General features: G+C 41.6%; 1 protein-coding gene and 4 non-coding genes across 5 annotated transcripts in view; all 5 read right to left on the bottom strand.

Moving 5' to 3' along the window:
- The window catches only part of nhsl2 (NHS-like 2), a 188662-nt gene that overhangs the window by 154844 nt on the left and 17399 nt on the right, over positions 1–16419 (bottom strand). The gene's annotated exons all lie outside the window — the stretch shown is intronic.
- On the bottom strand, positions 13858–13929 carry trnae-uuc (transfer RNA glutamic acid (anticodon UUC)). The gene has a single exon. It is a non-coding gene; the product is annotated as a tRNA-Glu (tRNA).
- Positions 14299–14380, bottom strand: trnal-aag (transfer RNA leucine (anticodon AAG)). Its single transcript has one exon. It is a non-coding gene; the product is annotated as a tRNA-Leu (tRNA).
- On the bottom strand, positions 15089–15160 carry trnae-uuc (transfer RNA glutamic acid (anticodon UUC)). Its single transcript has one exon. It is a non-coding gene; the product is annotated as a tRNA-Glu (tRNA).
- trnal-aag (transfer RNA leucine (anticodon AAG)) lies at positions 15624–15705 on the bottom strand. Its single transcript has one exon. It is a non-coding gene; the product is annotated as a tRNA-Leu (tRNA).

The raw sequence follows: 16419 nt of genomic DNA, 5'->3' as shown, positions 1-16419 counted from the left end.
TCTGAAGAGTGCAAGCCAGGCGACAGTAACTCATCGGTAGGATGTCAAGAGGTAGATTTATTTGTCCCTTGGAGTCTAAAACATGCTTTCAAAAAAGCTAATGAAACAAAATCAACATTTCAAAACCCTTTCGACTTGCTACAGAACAAGCTTCTTTAATAATACTTCCAGCCTACTTTTTGAGATCACAATTTATGCTGCCAAAAAACAAGAAAGCTACTGTGTTATGTGTGAATTGGGCCTGTTCTGTAAAACCTAGATGTAATCCTAACAGGACCGTAATGAAAATACAGACATAAAAAACAGAAAATGGAAAAACAAAACGAAACAGGGAGAATGTTATTTCCTCTGAGTATGTGAGACAAATACATACAAGTACAGCTGCCTGGGGTGAATTAGAGGCCGATGGAAATCCCTCTTATACAAACGAAATTCGCTGACTCAAGTGAAACCCAGCTGAGGGAGATACTTTAATTAGCACAGAGCATGTTTCTCCCACTGCTGAGCAACAGACTGAAGATGAGTCTGTTGGTATCTGGGCCAGGAGCTGCCTGCAGGCTGGAGAAGTTCTCAGTTTCAGGCTGAGTCCAGCTGGGAAATAACAGACAGGGAATTTGAACAGAGAAAGATTCCTATCAGAACTGGTCAGCGAGGTTTCTGGGAGCAAGGAACTTTAACTTCTGTTTCACCTGACAGCACATAGACAGTAAAAAAGATGGATGTAGCCACTGTGATGTCACCCAGGGAACACAGACTTTGGATGTTTTGCAGAAATATGACCATTAACCATAAGATGTTAAGGATCAAGTTTATACAGGCCTAGAGACAAGTCCATGACCAGGTCATAAGAAAAAACCAGAACTGGTTGGCAAACCAGTTCTTCAGAACTGGTTGGCAAAAACGTCCTTGTGATTGCTTTGGTTGCTAAAATATTTGTGGAGTTGTACTTAAATATAAATTATGGACTTTTAAAACATGTTGACTTCACTTCGGCCTTCTCCATTTCCAGTTTGTGTGGCGCTTCATCAAGTTTCACTACTATTTGACTAGTCAGCAAGTATTTGTAGACAGATGTGAAAAACTACAGGCAACCATTGGAACTTGCTAGCAACCAAAGCAATCACTAACAGGTTACTAGCGTGGTGCCTTCTTTCGACAAGCGACAGGCAGCAACCTCCAGGAACCACTAGCCAACTATTAAGGCAATGAAAATGGTTCCCTAACAACCAGTGGTTGTGTAATATCCAATATATTCAACAGAATTTAACATCCAGGCATTTATGAAAGAAAGTTAGAGGTTAGCAGTATGTTAGCTAGCTAGTCGATATTTGAATAGATGATATATTCCTGACACATTACTCAAGAAAAACAGCTTTGCAAAATATTTGGAAGGAAAGCTTAATCCCAGCCACACTTGGCATTACTGAAGCTTGTTGACAAATGATAATCTGCTACCTTTACATCTTCAGAGCTGTGGTTAGGCTACTGTAAACACATTAACACCTATGAGAAGGGGTTAAGATAAGATAACCTTTACTAGTCCCACAAGTGGGAAATTTGTTTTGTTACAGCAGAAAGTGGATAGTGCAAAATTACATGATTACTGATACCAGGCTTCATGACCACAGTGAAACCTTAGTCATGATTTGAATCAATGAAATGTCACATTTATGAACTGCATCAGAGGCGACAGGAGGAGGTTTGGGCCTACAGTCCAAACTAGAGCCCACATTCAGACTTCTGTCAGATTTAAGCACTTGGTATAAAGTTACAAGAAGACTTTGGTTTTAATTAAATTTAAAAAAAAAACTTATCTTCCACAGACTGATTTCTTGCGATCAGAATCTAAGATCAAAAGACACCTATCTCCCTTCTCTCCCCCAGGCAGGGTACAGACAAAAGCTTAATAGAATACGACTTAATGACTGTGTGGTGAATATATGGGACAGTTTAGCTAAAAGTCTTTGTCCTTATCTTTCTACTCTTCCTATTTCAGATTGTAAATGATCCAGAAATGTTTCATTTCCAAGCCGGATGTTATCCCCACCCTTGGAACACGACATTATAACTGCTTCACTTTGTCAAACCACTCCTGTACTTACTCAGAGTGACTCATGTAACTAGTTTCCTTCCATGTTTCTGTTATTTCCATTTGATCCCACTATCCCCCTCTTTCTTCCCATATGTCGAGTAGGTTTCATAATTTCATGGCTCAATATACTTTTATGTTCGCATCAGAACCAGCGAAGTTTATAAATTATATCTAAATCCGGGCTAATTGGTGGTTATGTAAAAGTGTCCCACGCGATGCAGCCACTGCTCTACCAGCACCCCCACTGCTGTAGCCTTACGTATGAAGTTAATAAGTCTGGTATACTTAGCCACAAATAATCAACCGTCAAAAACCTACTCCCCTCCCAGCGCATATTTCTGTTTGGCCCTATTAGAGGAGTAAAATGTGACTCTTTGATACCACAATACTCTGCCAGCAGTCTAAATGTCAGGCCTGTTTCTTTCTAGTCCACTGCCTCCAGCTTCAGACCCCCCAGGCTCAGTGTGTGTTTGTATGTGTGTCTATGTAGTCCCAGAAAGGGATGGGGGCTGGAGCCAATACCAGCTGCCATAGGGTGTGAGGCAGGGTATGCCCTGGGCAAGTTCAAATTCAACTCAAAAAGGTTTTAGTATTACACATACTTATGGACAACAAAGGTACCAGTGGAAGCTATTCATGTGCAATGGAGGAATGTCTTCAATGCAAATTTGTGGCAGCTAAAACAGGGTCTTAGCAAGTTTCTTTGATGGAGCACCCTCTTTGCAACCAGTTTTAAGGGGGGTTCAAGACTGCACTATGGGAATATCCTTAACTTCATAAGAGTGGAGGTAGCCTTGCACACGGTCCCATGTGGGAGTCAAGCAGTTAGGACTCCGGGTTTTTACTCAGGTGTCCTGGGTTTGACATTAAAATAGCTTTAATGTCACCACAAGCTAAAGCACACCTGACTGCACTACCTGGCTTGATTCACATTTAATTCACAGACTCATTAAGTTTTCAGAACTCATAGATGTGAATAAAACATCTCCCAGAACCTAAAAAGAAGAAGTCCAGTTGCTCAAGCACTTAACAACTAGATGATTGAGAATGAAGACAGAGGCATTTTTCAATGTGCCTGTCTATTGGACCTGCACAGTTTGTGGATACAGCTTCCTAACATTAACAGTCATGTCTGGCTCCCCCCAAAAAATGACATGGCAGTGATCTGTTAATTCTGAGGACTCCAAAAGTGGGTCTAAGGTCTCTGCAAAGAGCATGTATATCACATGACCCATCCTCTTCCTCTTCTTCTACCTGGCAGCTGCATCTTCCTTTTCCCAGTATATCCACTATCCATCCTCTGCACATGACCAAACCATCCCAGCCTTGCCTTTGTAACTTTGCTAAGAACTTCAATGGACATGTGGAAGCAAAAACATCCAAAGGAAAAAGGTCCGTAATGTAGACAGTAATGTGCTACTAAGTTCCAATTTAAAAAAACACACCAAAAAAAACCCCGAGCTTAGTCTAAAAAAACCCAAAACCATACAGTTTGCATTTTTATTTCATGAAACCAGGACATTAGTGATATCTTGGTAACTTATTTGGATGAAATATCTGTTCCAACACAACAGTAAATTAACTTTAACCTAATAAAAATCACTGCATTTGGCAACAGCTTGGCGTCAAGCTGAGCTTCACAAAAGCACAATTGCTTAAAGTCCTGTGAGAACGAGATGTTTCCTCCTTCATTCAGGCTCTCTAACAACAGGACTTTTAGGAGACACAGACAAATGAACTCATTTAAAAGTGTCAGGCACACTGAAATGTCAGACAGCTCTTTGGGAGCTGCTCCAGTCACACACACAAAAGATCCAACAGAGAGACAGATGGAGAGCTGATGAGTTAGGCTCATCTTCTTTCTTTTTATTCCTTCTTTGAAATCCACTGGGAAATTTCCTTCGGGACAACAAACATTTCAAGGTACATTATAATCCCAGTGGCACGTTGAGCCCTGTCATGTGAGCTGGGTCAAACAGCAGACCGGCCTTCAGCCTGAAGCTGCTTGGCATGAACAAACGCCAGATTGTTGTTTGTACATGTGACACAACTCTTATAGTCAGATAACAAAATGTTCTTCCTAACTAATGCATTTTTTAAAGCCTCAGTAGTAATAAACAAATTAAATGAAAAAGGGAAAAACATCTTTATGTAGTTCTGCTCTCCTTATTCCAAGTCCCTACCACCTGTGCATGTACTGTACACATGCTTCAGTGGACCCATCACTTGCAAGCAGGTCGGAAAATATACATTTTTCCCTAGCAACTGGTCTCCCTAGCAAAGTTTGCCAACTGGTCTCTAGGCCTTCATCTCAGTGGCTAAGCTACTCACTGAATTTTGCACTAGTTTTCAAGTTATATTGCTAGTTTGTATTACTATATAACCACTGACTAGTTGCTGGACCCCCAATTTCAAAAGTCCTGGGAACAACCCTGTGTATGTCCTCTAACTTGTGGACATGCACAAGGATAGCTGGAGACCTGACGCTGACTCGTCATTCCTATAATACTTTACTTGGATGCAGGTGTATTTGCTCCAGCGGACTAGTCTGTGCGGACCCTTATGCTCATTGCCTGATGATCCACCTTATATAACAGGGACCCAGGCAGACCCTAGAGGATGCGCAGCTGCAGAAAGTATAAAATCCCAATTGGTTCCCATATGGTCTAGCGGCTAGGTTTCCTGGTTTTTACCCAGGTGGCCTGGGTTCAACTCCTGGTATGGGAATAATCTTCTCCCAGTGTCAGAAACAAGCATAACTATGGAGTTATGGCTGTCTTTGTCAATTTAAAAGTTCTAGCATCACTAACCAATACATCTTTAGCAGAAAGGAAAATGTATGTTCAACATACACAGCATTTGTGTTAAACAGAAAATTCACCTTAAAAGGGAAAAAACTGCTGTCTATTTCAGAAACTCGATATGTTAATATGAGTGCATTTCTTCCAGTGACGAAAACATGATGAAGTTATAGAAGTGAAACACACTTGCATAATGTATGTCTGAATACATTTACCAACCACAACAACAACAAAGCGCTCGCACACACAGCAGACTCACAGCATGATTTTAAATAGGAAACAGCAGATGTTTGATAGCAAAATGACTCAAATCAGCATTTGTGAGTTTCTGTGAGTTTGTGTTTTGGGTATCCACACAGATTTCCTGAACACGAGTTCCTCCTTGGCCTCTGCATGCCAAGTGTACAGCGTAACCAGTTTTGTAACATTTTATTGATTCATCATTGACTTAAGAATTTTATTGTTTCACAAAGTTTGTTAAAGTCAGCCTCCAGTTCTGCAGAAATCAAATGATCTACCTCGCCTGATCAACATGCATTTATTTGCTGAAACTACTCCCAGGGGCGCATCAAACCAGCGTCTTCATATCTCCGTCAGTGTTTATCTGACACACAAATCATTATCACTAACTTTCTCCTGCTCTTCCTACTTATCCACATATCTGACTGTCTCTGGCACAGCCTGGCATATTTGACATGAAAAGCTTCATCAGGAAGAAACCAGAGATCTTAAACCACAGTTTGGGGCTCATCTCAGCTCTTCCCAGGAGGGTGGCACAGTTCCCCCCCTTTTGGTGGTCCTCCTCGGGTCCTTGTACTCTGGGGCCTGGATCTCCTCCATACCTGCTTCATACCCTGGGGAACGGGGCTAAGGCTCCCCACACTCCCTAGCAGATCGTTACATGGAGAAACCTTTGGAATACAAGCGCGCTGATCCACACGTGTATGCACACAGGTGTACACACGGGTGTTCACAGACGCAGACTACACCTTTCTTGGCTGCTGCCTCAAAGCACATTGTGCGCTGTCTATCTTGCGTGCTGCACAATATAATATTTAATATTTAGTATCTACTGTTATCTACTGCTAGCTAGTTTATTGTGATGGTGCTGTTTTTATTATGTTGCTCTTTTTTTGTTTGCTTTCTCTTCTGTTTTTTTTTTTCTCCATACAGGTGATCCAGGTGTTTTGTTTGTTTTTCTTTCTTTCTTCACCCCTTTCTCACCGTCTCTTCTCCCCTCTGGTTTTCTTTCTCTCCCTCTCTTTCTTTCATTCTTTCTCCCTGTCCTATCCCCCAGTCATGTCTGTCCCGTTTGTAGCAACCGAAAATAAAATAAATTCATAATTATAATAAAAGTCAATCAAATGGACCAATATGGCAAGGCCATGATGATCCACTTGGTAAAATAAATCCGCTTGGCATCTTTCTTGGCCTTAAGACAACAATTCTGATGGCTAAAGATCCAAACGGGACACAGAAAAGAAAAAAAAAAAAGAAGGAAGAAACCAGAGTGAGCTCGAACATGTCTGCGAATAATTTCCGTATCATCTGGTAGTGAACACACAAAACGAACATGAATTATTTAGCCAGACATTACATAACAAACGAGCAGCTCCGGGTGTGAGAGTGTGTAAATATTTAAATGTGCAGCGACAACTTTTCTATGAGTGAAGGTCCAACATGTAGGAGTTATATTATTTCCAATGCTCTGTGGCACAAAACAATAAAGAAGTGCTGAATTAGCACGAACCTTGGCGATCCAGGATGCAATTATACATCGCAGGTCATCGTCGTTAAAGGACTTCTAGATGCAAGGTGTAAACAGCTAAACAACAGCTAAAGCATGAACACTTAAATCTCAGGTGCTTTGGTCTCTAGTGGAAATTTTTTTGATTGCCACCATTTATAATCCAGTTTTTTAAGAAACTAGGAGTTCTAGAGAAACTTTAATTAGTAACATTTCCTGCCTGTCTGCATAGCTCACGTTAGTCAGCTCGTTTAACCACGCCTGTGTCACGTTCCAGCAAATCAACAAATTCTCACCTCGGGGCAATCTGTGATTGGCTGAAAGTTTATCTCAAACTGTAAATGGAAGAACCAGCAGAGTTCATCACAAAGAGGGCAAAGTGCAAAAAACCAAGGGAAGAAACAGAAGCAGATGTTACTTGGTTCACTACACCACAAAAAGTGTTTTAAGAACAATGGAGGGGGAAAAGGAAGGGGCAAAGCAAAGACACCAGCACTAGTCCAAACATGAATGAGAGCATATGTATTTCCAATTGTTCTACCCCCCCCCCCCCCCCCCCCCCCCCCAAAGAGAGAGGGGAGTATGTAATCCATTCCCTTTGTTTGTCTAGTGTCCAAAGTTTTCATGATATTATGTTCAATTCTGTGTGATGGTACCAATAACAGCTTGAGCTGATTTAATTTTGGTGAAAATCTAATCAAGGTTGCACCAAATGTGAAAATCAATAAAAGCTTTATATTACCCACAATTTTCGATGGATCATCTTCAAAATCCACAGCAATATACTAGCAATTGGGGGACATGAATATATAGGATGGCTAAGCACTTGACCTTCAAGTCGATCCTCAAAATAATTTGAAGAAACAGAAATATCCAGTAATATATTACATGAAAGAGCATGGCGAGAACTGTATGACACACTATTTTCTAATATGTTGCCCTACAACATCACATTGTCGCCCTAGCAGGCTAAAGTCACGATATTGTAATAAAAACATCATAAAACACCAGTTTTAGTCTAGCCCTTTGCCTTAGAGGGGAGCTGCGCTCTGTGAGTGCTGGTTTCACATGTTTTTCACACTGCCCCACGTGGCAGCGTGTACAGCTACGACATAAAGACATGGAAATGCAAATGAAGTATTTTTCCTTGCAAATTATAAACAAAACACTACTGATGCTTTTTGCCATGTTTGGACAATAAAGGCAAACTCCAGGGATACAAAATGAAACCAATCTAAAAGCCACTACAGCTCCTCTAGTGGCCGCTAGAGGCTACAGCGATTTCACAGCACATTTGCTGCCTGCTATTAAAACAAAACTGTGTTGGTCTCCTTGGAAAGTTTCCCCCTTTGTAACAACTGTAGAGCAGTTGTTCTACTTTATAACTCCAGGTAAGCGTAACCATGTGGGGTGTGGCTGCTTTATTTGGCAGGTGAGCTGTCAATCAAAGCAGCTGCAGGAAACTGCTGTCTGCTAGTCTTTACCTCCATTCCTTAAGTCCCTGAACGAGACTTCTCCACTGTGCTTGAGCTGTTGGTGCCTTTTGAAGAATTTTTTATTAAAATATCTGACAAAGAGTAAGACCCATGATACACACCACTCAAGAAATGTGTGTTAACATTTTAGTGAAGAAAGGTATAGATTTTAATTAGTTTGTTGACTGCACTGATGATCAGGAGTGTGTGTGTGTGTGTGTGTGTGTGTGTGTGTGTGTGTGTGTGTGTGTGTGTGTGTGTGTGTGTGTGTGTGTGTGTGTGTGTGTGTGTGTGTGTGTGTGTGTGTGTACTGCACCTAATTAGTAGTTACAGGAAAACCTAGCAGCTCTATTGTTCCAGTAGCAGGGGCTGTTTTCAGGAAACAAAAGCAAAAACTGTGCAGACACTCTGCTAACAGTAAGAATCAGTAAGACACAGAAAAATGATCCTTTGGTTTCATTAACCAGGGGCAGAATGTGTAGACAGTAACAGTAACTGTGGTCATTTTAATATCGTACAACACAGTGAAATGTATAAAACTAGGCCTTTGTCATAGTAATTTTTACACATATGTATAGATGTTTTCAAAAAACAGCCTGACCACACTCTTATGAAAGATTGGAGGAAAATTAGAGTATAATGCAAATACACTGTATTGTAGGCAGCAGGTAGCAGTTTCCCTTCATGTGACTTTATCACGAAGAGACCAACAGAGGGCATTACTACCCTGCCTGGTTTTATTTGTAGGCTCAATTAAGATGAATTAAGTGAAATTTCTGAATTCAAGTAAATGTCAGTTCACTGTTGTAGCTAGCTGTGGTGAAACATTCTTTACATACATGCTTTATATATGTCAACAGTCACCAGACAAAGAGGACTCAAATGCAGGACACACATGGAAGCAGAGAACAAAAAAAAGAAGAAGATCCAGGTGTATTATTAACAAATGATAGGGCAGCATGGCGAAGAATGCATGTAAGGAGCAGTCAAGAGAGCAAAAGTGAAACACAAGAAACACTGTAAGGATGAGATCATGGAAAGCTTGAGTAAACAAAAAAGACCATCTGACAATTGATCAAGAGTCGGAGAACTTAGAAGTATACGTGCAGGTGTGTCACAAACAGAAAGTGAACGGAACAAAAACTCGAGAAAGATTTCAAAATAAAACAGAAAGTGGTGAAAAAGAAACCCCAATGGCAGCAGTAAGAAGTGTCCAACAGAGGCGAAAGACAGTAAATTGTCAATGAGGAGATTCCCCTGATGCACACTGCAGGGCTGCTCCCAAAGGTGTGAGCCAGAGTGTATCTTCTCTACACCTTCCTCTTCATCACATCCTCATCGTTCCACAAACACAGCTCGTTTCACAAACCAACTCTGTAGGTTTGCCACACACGAACACACACACACATCAGCCCTACAACACAACACTTATGTGTTGACTGGGCACTTGAAGACACACTTGACATGACGAGACAATAAGACAATAAGAAAATAGCTCCACCTTTAAAGAAATGCACTCTAAAGGACGTGATCGCCTTCTCCTCATCTTCATTGTCCCCCGTCCTCGCCTGTGCTGGTGATCGCCTCCTTTTCCAACGCATCTATCTATCTATCTATCTATCTATCTATCTATCCTCTCACTTCACTCCTTTTCCCTTCTCTCTCCCTCTTATTTCCCTGTCCTCACCCCTTTGATTACACTTACCTCTCTCCCTCGCTGCCCCTCTCCTCTCTCTCTCTCTCTTTCACGTGGTCTCTTTCCAGCAATAAAACCAGCAACAGTGACAGTTCACATGATAAACCAATCCCATGGTGTGTTCGTGTGTGTGTCCACGAGCGCATGTTTGTCCTTCCACATATCTGCACATGCTCAGCGTGTCGTTTCAAATGTCACTTTAATATCCGAGCGTCACATTTGTGAGCAGTTTGTGCAGCTGTAGTATATACAAAGTTGTGCTCATGTGTATAAAGTGTGTGTACACGAGTGTGTGTACCCCGCCTCTATTGCACGCCAAGCTGCAGTTGGTTCTGCTGCGTCAGCCTGCCCCCCCATAAACAATCACACGCAAACACACTCACAGTGAAGCAGAAATAAACACGCAAATAAACACAGAAAGCAACAGATGTTACACAAAAACAAATGCACCCACGCGAACAAGCGAAAAAAACATGCACGTATTCAATTACGCTTTCCTGTTTTATCCTGCGGTCGCTTGTTTGTCTTACTTCATGAGTTCTAACAGCAGCTATTATTATAATTAGGTTACCATTACCATTCGATTGTAGTATCTGATACCAGGTACTTTTTTGGCAACTGGCTCAGCCGGGAATCCAAGAAATCTGAAGCAATCTGAAAATGTGACATCAACTGACTGCATGCAGCCAATTGGCCAGACAGTGCATTCACTCAATGAGTCATGAGTGACTCCTTCACAAAAATCGAAACTGTCGATTTTTAAAAGCTGGAAACAGCTGCAGAAAAACCGACTTCATGGTCGTCAATGTTGATCTCTGTCAGACAAAAAGCCTGTAAACAAAGGATCTGTAAGACACTGTGTTTTTCTTCTAATAACCGCTTATAATCTCATTACATCATTTTCTCAAAACAGTTAAGATGCATTCAGGCTGCTGATGGTAGTGCAGGCTGTCTACCATTTAGAAGCTTAATGGCTCTATCCCCTGGTTCCTCTCATCCTCATGTTCAAGTATCCTTTGGCAAGCACACCGAGTCACATGGGTGTGAATGCTAGGAAACATGCTTAGGCAGGCAGAGAAACATTCAACAAAGTGTTTGTGTGGAACTGTAGCTGTGATCCTTTTTGCAGTAAGAGTTAGAATGTAACACTGTACAATAATTGGGTGGACTTGGCTATTGTTTTTATTGTTTTGGCTCTTGTTTCTATGAGTACTACAGTAACAACACTTTTCTCACTACTTAAACATCCAGGAATGCAAAAAAAGCCCAAAACCCCCTCACACACACAGAATCAGACAAGGTTTGTTTAACCAAAAGATGAAAACACAATGTCCAGATAAACAGAATCCACTTTCTGTAAAAAAGTAAAAAGCGACTGTCCATCTCACATTCACTCTAATAAACTTCTAATAAAACTGCTCTTTTTTATAACCCCAATCCTTTACAAAGACACGAACAAGCCTAAAAAAGTTTGTAAGTTAAACACGGAGTGTGTTATTTGAACATGTTTAATATCACTAACACAGAGGCTGCAGACAAAACCATCGTTAATTTCATGACAGCTGGAGTTTAGTATTAGAGGTTGTGATTATTTATCTACACGTTTACATGTTAGCTTCCTGGTTTTCACCCAAGCAGTCCGTATTCGAGTCCTGGTATGGGAATGTAGCACTACAAACCAAAGCGCTTGTGCTGGACATGCAGAACGTCAATAAGATGGCAATGATGGCTACTGTTACCCAAACCTGAAGTAAGAGAGAAGGGACCATGAAGTATTAAGAGGAAGTAAAGGAAAGGCAGGCGTGTTCTTTGTTTCTGCACTGACTCTCCATGCTGTGTGGTTGAAATAAGGTTAGTTCCCCATTTTGTCCCGCAGACCAGAACAGACCCTCATGAGGCCTCAAAAATAAATCATCAAACACACCCAACTGTTATATAATCTCATGGCCCTGTGTTATAGAGAACATCTCTATTAACAACTGACAACTGAAATTCTTAGTCTTTATAACTCATCAGATCTTGTGCATTTCTAAATAAACTCATTTTCACCACATGCCAAAAGTTTAATGCAGCTCTAGTTAGATCTATTACAACAATAATAACAATCTATTGTGGACAAGTCATGTGTTTATAGAGGCTTCAGTAAACAAAAAAGAAGCAGCAACACGTGTGAGAGGTTTGAATTGATGCTATAATATAAGCACTGGAAGCAGAACTGCACTGCAAAGTGCATTTAATTTGAGAAAGTTAGTAATAAATGTGCATTTATCACAATCTCATAATGTTCATGTTGCTGTGTTTGTGTGCAGTTTTGCAGCATAGCTATTCTTTCTTTCCTTCTTTCCTTGGAGTTGAAATTAGTGTCTGGCTAACTTACAACATTTAAAAGAATAACACATTTTATTACATCTCCATTAAAGGTGAGTGGGTGAAATGCTGAAAGCTGATAAACAGCTTCAACTTTAGAAGATATTTAAATGAAGTGTTTGCACTGCAATCGGATCTATTACAGTCTGAACTGTCTACAGCTTTGTGAGGCAAAGTAAATAAGCTGTGTGAAGTGCGACGGGGCAGCGTGCCTGTTTCACACAGGGCACTAATGACTACAGAGGGCGGATAGAGGGCATGGAGCAACACACAGGCGCACATATGAAGCCAGGACAGCTGAAAAACATGAGCTGCACTGGAGACCAAAGATGGTTTCTTTACGCCAAAACTGAGCTCATGATGCACACATACAAATAAAAGTACACAAAGGCAGTTTGGAAAAACTTTGCAAATAGCCCTTGAAAGGCATTCTGAGAACACACGTGGAGCAGGAAGAGCAGATGTTGACTCGAACATATATTTATTTTCAACGTTTAAAATAATCCTTTGGGGGTTTTTTTAAATGAAGTTTATGTTTGATTGGTTTCCTTTAGGTCTCCTTTGGTTTTCTTTTTGAAAAGGGTCCAGGCATTGCTTCAAGTACAAATATTTCTGATGTTTTATAGGATGAGGATGCAGGACTTTTTTTCCAACAAAAAATGTCCCTCTAATCACAGACATGCAAGAAAAGCCTGAAGGGAAATCATACATTGCACCTATGAGAAAAAAGAGAATCTTGATAACTAAATGAGAGTTTAATGGATGGTTCAGGTTAATGTTATATATATAGAGAATATATGCTGTGAATATAATGCGTTTCACTTTGCTGCAGGGATGTAGAAGTATACAAATTGGTCTGTATATGTGTGGGTGTGGTTTCTGTGTTGTTTAGGAAAAAGAAACACAAACAAAATGAGAAAAATAGCCAAGCATTGTGAAGTCTTTCTACAGACTGGATTTCGACTGTTAATTTGGTTAGAGAAAGGAAGAGCCGGAAAGGAGATTCTTTGCATCTCTATGTTGCATTTTCAGTGGGAGAAATGTTTTATTACACATCAAAGTCACATCTTAAGAAATCTTACATTAAATATATCTGCAAAGAAAAAAACTAGTCGAACTGAAACTGATTGACAATGTTGATAAGTTTGCGCTTAGCCTAGGGTTGGCTGGTTTTCCTAATGTTTCCTTCTGTAATCACAGCACTGAAAGATGGTGAAACATGTACCCTGCTCCCTCCGTTCAAAGATAGCCATTTGCTTTTCACATAAATGGAATCCTTGACTCCCCGCTCACACTATCGTTCCTCCCCGCCCAGAATGTGTACATCCTCATCAGTAGAAGAGTGGCCACTGAACTGTAGGTCTAAACAAACTGCTGAGACCTGGCCTGAAAAGCTAGCTGTTTTGTGTCGTGACATGTGCTTAGCCAGGTTTTGGCTGGTTTTCCTGTGGCAATCCTAAGGGGAAGAGGGAAAAGTCTGTATTCTGCTCCTGCTTGGAGAGTATTGACTGCAGGTTGCAAATGGCTATGAAGTGCTTCACTAAGAAGCTCCTTGTGATTGCTTTGTTCACTAGCACATTGTCAAGAGTTAACAGGTACCTGCCAACAACCATCCCCATTTATCCCAGCATAGGCATAACACACGGTACACCTTGGCTTAGGGAAACATTAAAGACATGTTCCCATACCGGGAGTTGAACCCGGGCCACCTGGGTGAAAACCAGGAATCCTAACCGCTAGACCATATGGGAGTAAGGTGCTTGCACACCACTGTCGTGAAATCAAGGACACTTTTGTAACTCTGCAGTCATGGTGAGTGCAACACAGCACCACCTTAAGCACTCCCCCACTGGCTGCAGGGTCTGGTTAAAAGCAGTAACTAGTCAGGGAAGACACCATGAGTGAAAACCAACAAATTAACTTGAAAACTGGTGGAAAAGTCTGCAAGTTGTTAAGACTTCAAAGCCCTCCATCAAAAGATGTACTCTTGAGGAGATTCCTGCAAGTTGGACTTGGCATACATGTGGCAACAGAATTTAATTGCAATGCCATGTAGGGCTTTCCATTTATTGGCAAGACATGAAACCCAACACCAAGGGAACTTTGCAGCTACATGTGCATGGCAGCAGTGGGATTCGAACCCACGCCCCCGAAGAGACTGGAGCCTTAATCCAGCACCTTAGACCGCTCGGTCATGCTACCACTACAACGAGCAGCCTCCTAGCCAAGTACTAGACGGTAAAACTTGAAAAGGTGCAGCACAAACTAGAGGCCCAGAACATTCAGCAATGCTCTTAATGATGTAGGAAAGAAATGGTCTCCTACTTCAATGGGTGTTTTTGGACAGGACGGCATCTGCCTGCCCTGGGTAAGATCCTATTGCAGCAATGAGATTTCAACCCACACGTGTGAAGAGCCCAAAGCCTTAACCCAGGTCCTTAGACCTCACAGCCTAACACCTTACAATGCAGTGGACTTGAAGCACACTTGAGTGGCATGTAGTTACAGCAGGGAAACAGCAAAGCTTGCAAAGGTGTAACACAAACTGGAACGAGTTTCTTCAACTTCATAAACAGTACCTTTGCAGAATACCCAAAACTGATTAACAATGGTGAGTTAGCTGTTTTGTGTCGTGACATGCGCTTAGCCAGGTTTTGGCTGGTTTTCCTGTTTCCTTCATGGCAAACCTAAGGGGAAGAGGGAAAAGTCTGTATTCTGTTCCTGCTTGGAGAGTATTGACTGGAGGTTGCAAATGGCTATGCAGTGCTTCACTAAGAAGCTCCTTGTGGTTGCTTTGTTCACTAGCACATTGTCAAGAGTTAACAGGTACCTGCCAACAACCATCCCCATTTATCCCAGCATAGGCATAACACACGGTACACCTTGGCTTAGGGAAACATTAAAGACATGTTCCCATACCGGCAGTTGAACCCGGGCCACCTGGGTGAAAACCAGGAATCCTAACCGCTAGACCATATGGGAGTGAGGTGCTTGCACACCACTGTCGTGAAATCAAGGACGCTTTTGTAACTCGGCAGTCATGGTGAGTGAAACACAGCACCACCTTAACCACTCCCCCACTGGTTTGCACACCACTGTCGTGAAATCAAGGACACTTTTGTAACTCTGCAGTCATGGTGAGTGCAACACAGCACCACCTTAACCCCTCCCCCACTGGCTGCAGGTTCTGGTTAAAAGCAGTAACTAGTCAGGGATGACACCATGAGTGAAAACCAACAAATTAACTTGAAAACTGGTGGAAAATTCTGCAAGTTGTGAAGACTTCAAAGCCCTCCATCAAAAGATCTACTCTTGAGGAGATTCCTGCAAGTTGGACTTGGCATACATGTGGCAACAGAATTTAATTGCAATGCCATGTAGGGCTTTCCATTTATTGGCAAGAAATGAAACCCAACACCAAGGGAACTTTGCAGCTACATCTGTGTGGCAGCAGTGGGATTCGAACCCACGCCCCCAAAGAGACTGGAGCCTTAATCCAGCACCTTAGACCGCTCGGTCATGCTACCACTACAACTAGCAGCCTCCTTGCCAAGTACTAGACGGTAAAACTTGAAAAGGTGCAGCACAAACTAGAGGCCCAGAACATTCAGCAATGCTCTTAATGTTGTAGGAAAGAAATGGTCTCCTACTTCACTGAGTGTTTTTGGACAGGATGGCATCTGCCTGCCCTGGGTAAGATCCTATTGCAGCAATGAGATTTCAACCCACACGTGTGAAGAGCCCAAAGCCTTAACCCAGGTCCTTAGACCTTACAACCTAACACCTTACAATGCGGTGGACTTGAAGCACACTTGAGTGGCATGTAGTTACAGCAGGGAAACAGCAAAGCTTGCAAAGGTGTAACACAAACTGGAAATACTTCACTTAGTGTTTTTGAGTGACAACCAACAAATTTACTTGAAAACTGGTGGAAAATTCTGCAAGTTGTTAAGAATTTAAAGCCCACCGTCAGAAGATTTACTCTTGATGAGATTCCTGCAAGAATTTTTGAGCAGGATGGCATCTGCCTTCCCATATACGTCCATTTTCCCAAAAAACAACACAGGTTGCCTTCTGTGGTCAATGTAAATGTCACAGTAACCTTTTGTTGGTCTACAGCTAACAAAGCTTTGGTTTCTTTACAGTGTGTGAAAATTAAACATTACAAAAGCAAAAGCAAAAATAGAAGGTTACATCTAAGACAGGTCTCAAACTTCCAGTTAATATTCATGTCAGACTGA

Source organism: Neolamprologus brichardi, chromosome 3 (genome assembly GCF_056152115.1).
Source record: "Neolamprologus brichardi isolate AB-2024 chromosome 3, ASM5615211v1, whole genome shotgun sequence".
Lineage (NCBI taxonomy): Eukaryota > Metazoa > Chordata > Actinopteri > Cichliformes > Cichlidae > Neolamprologus > Neolamprologus brichardi.
The sequence above is the reverse complement of the archived record's forward strand: the minus strand, read 5'-3'. Positions and strand labels throughout refer to the sequence as shown.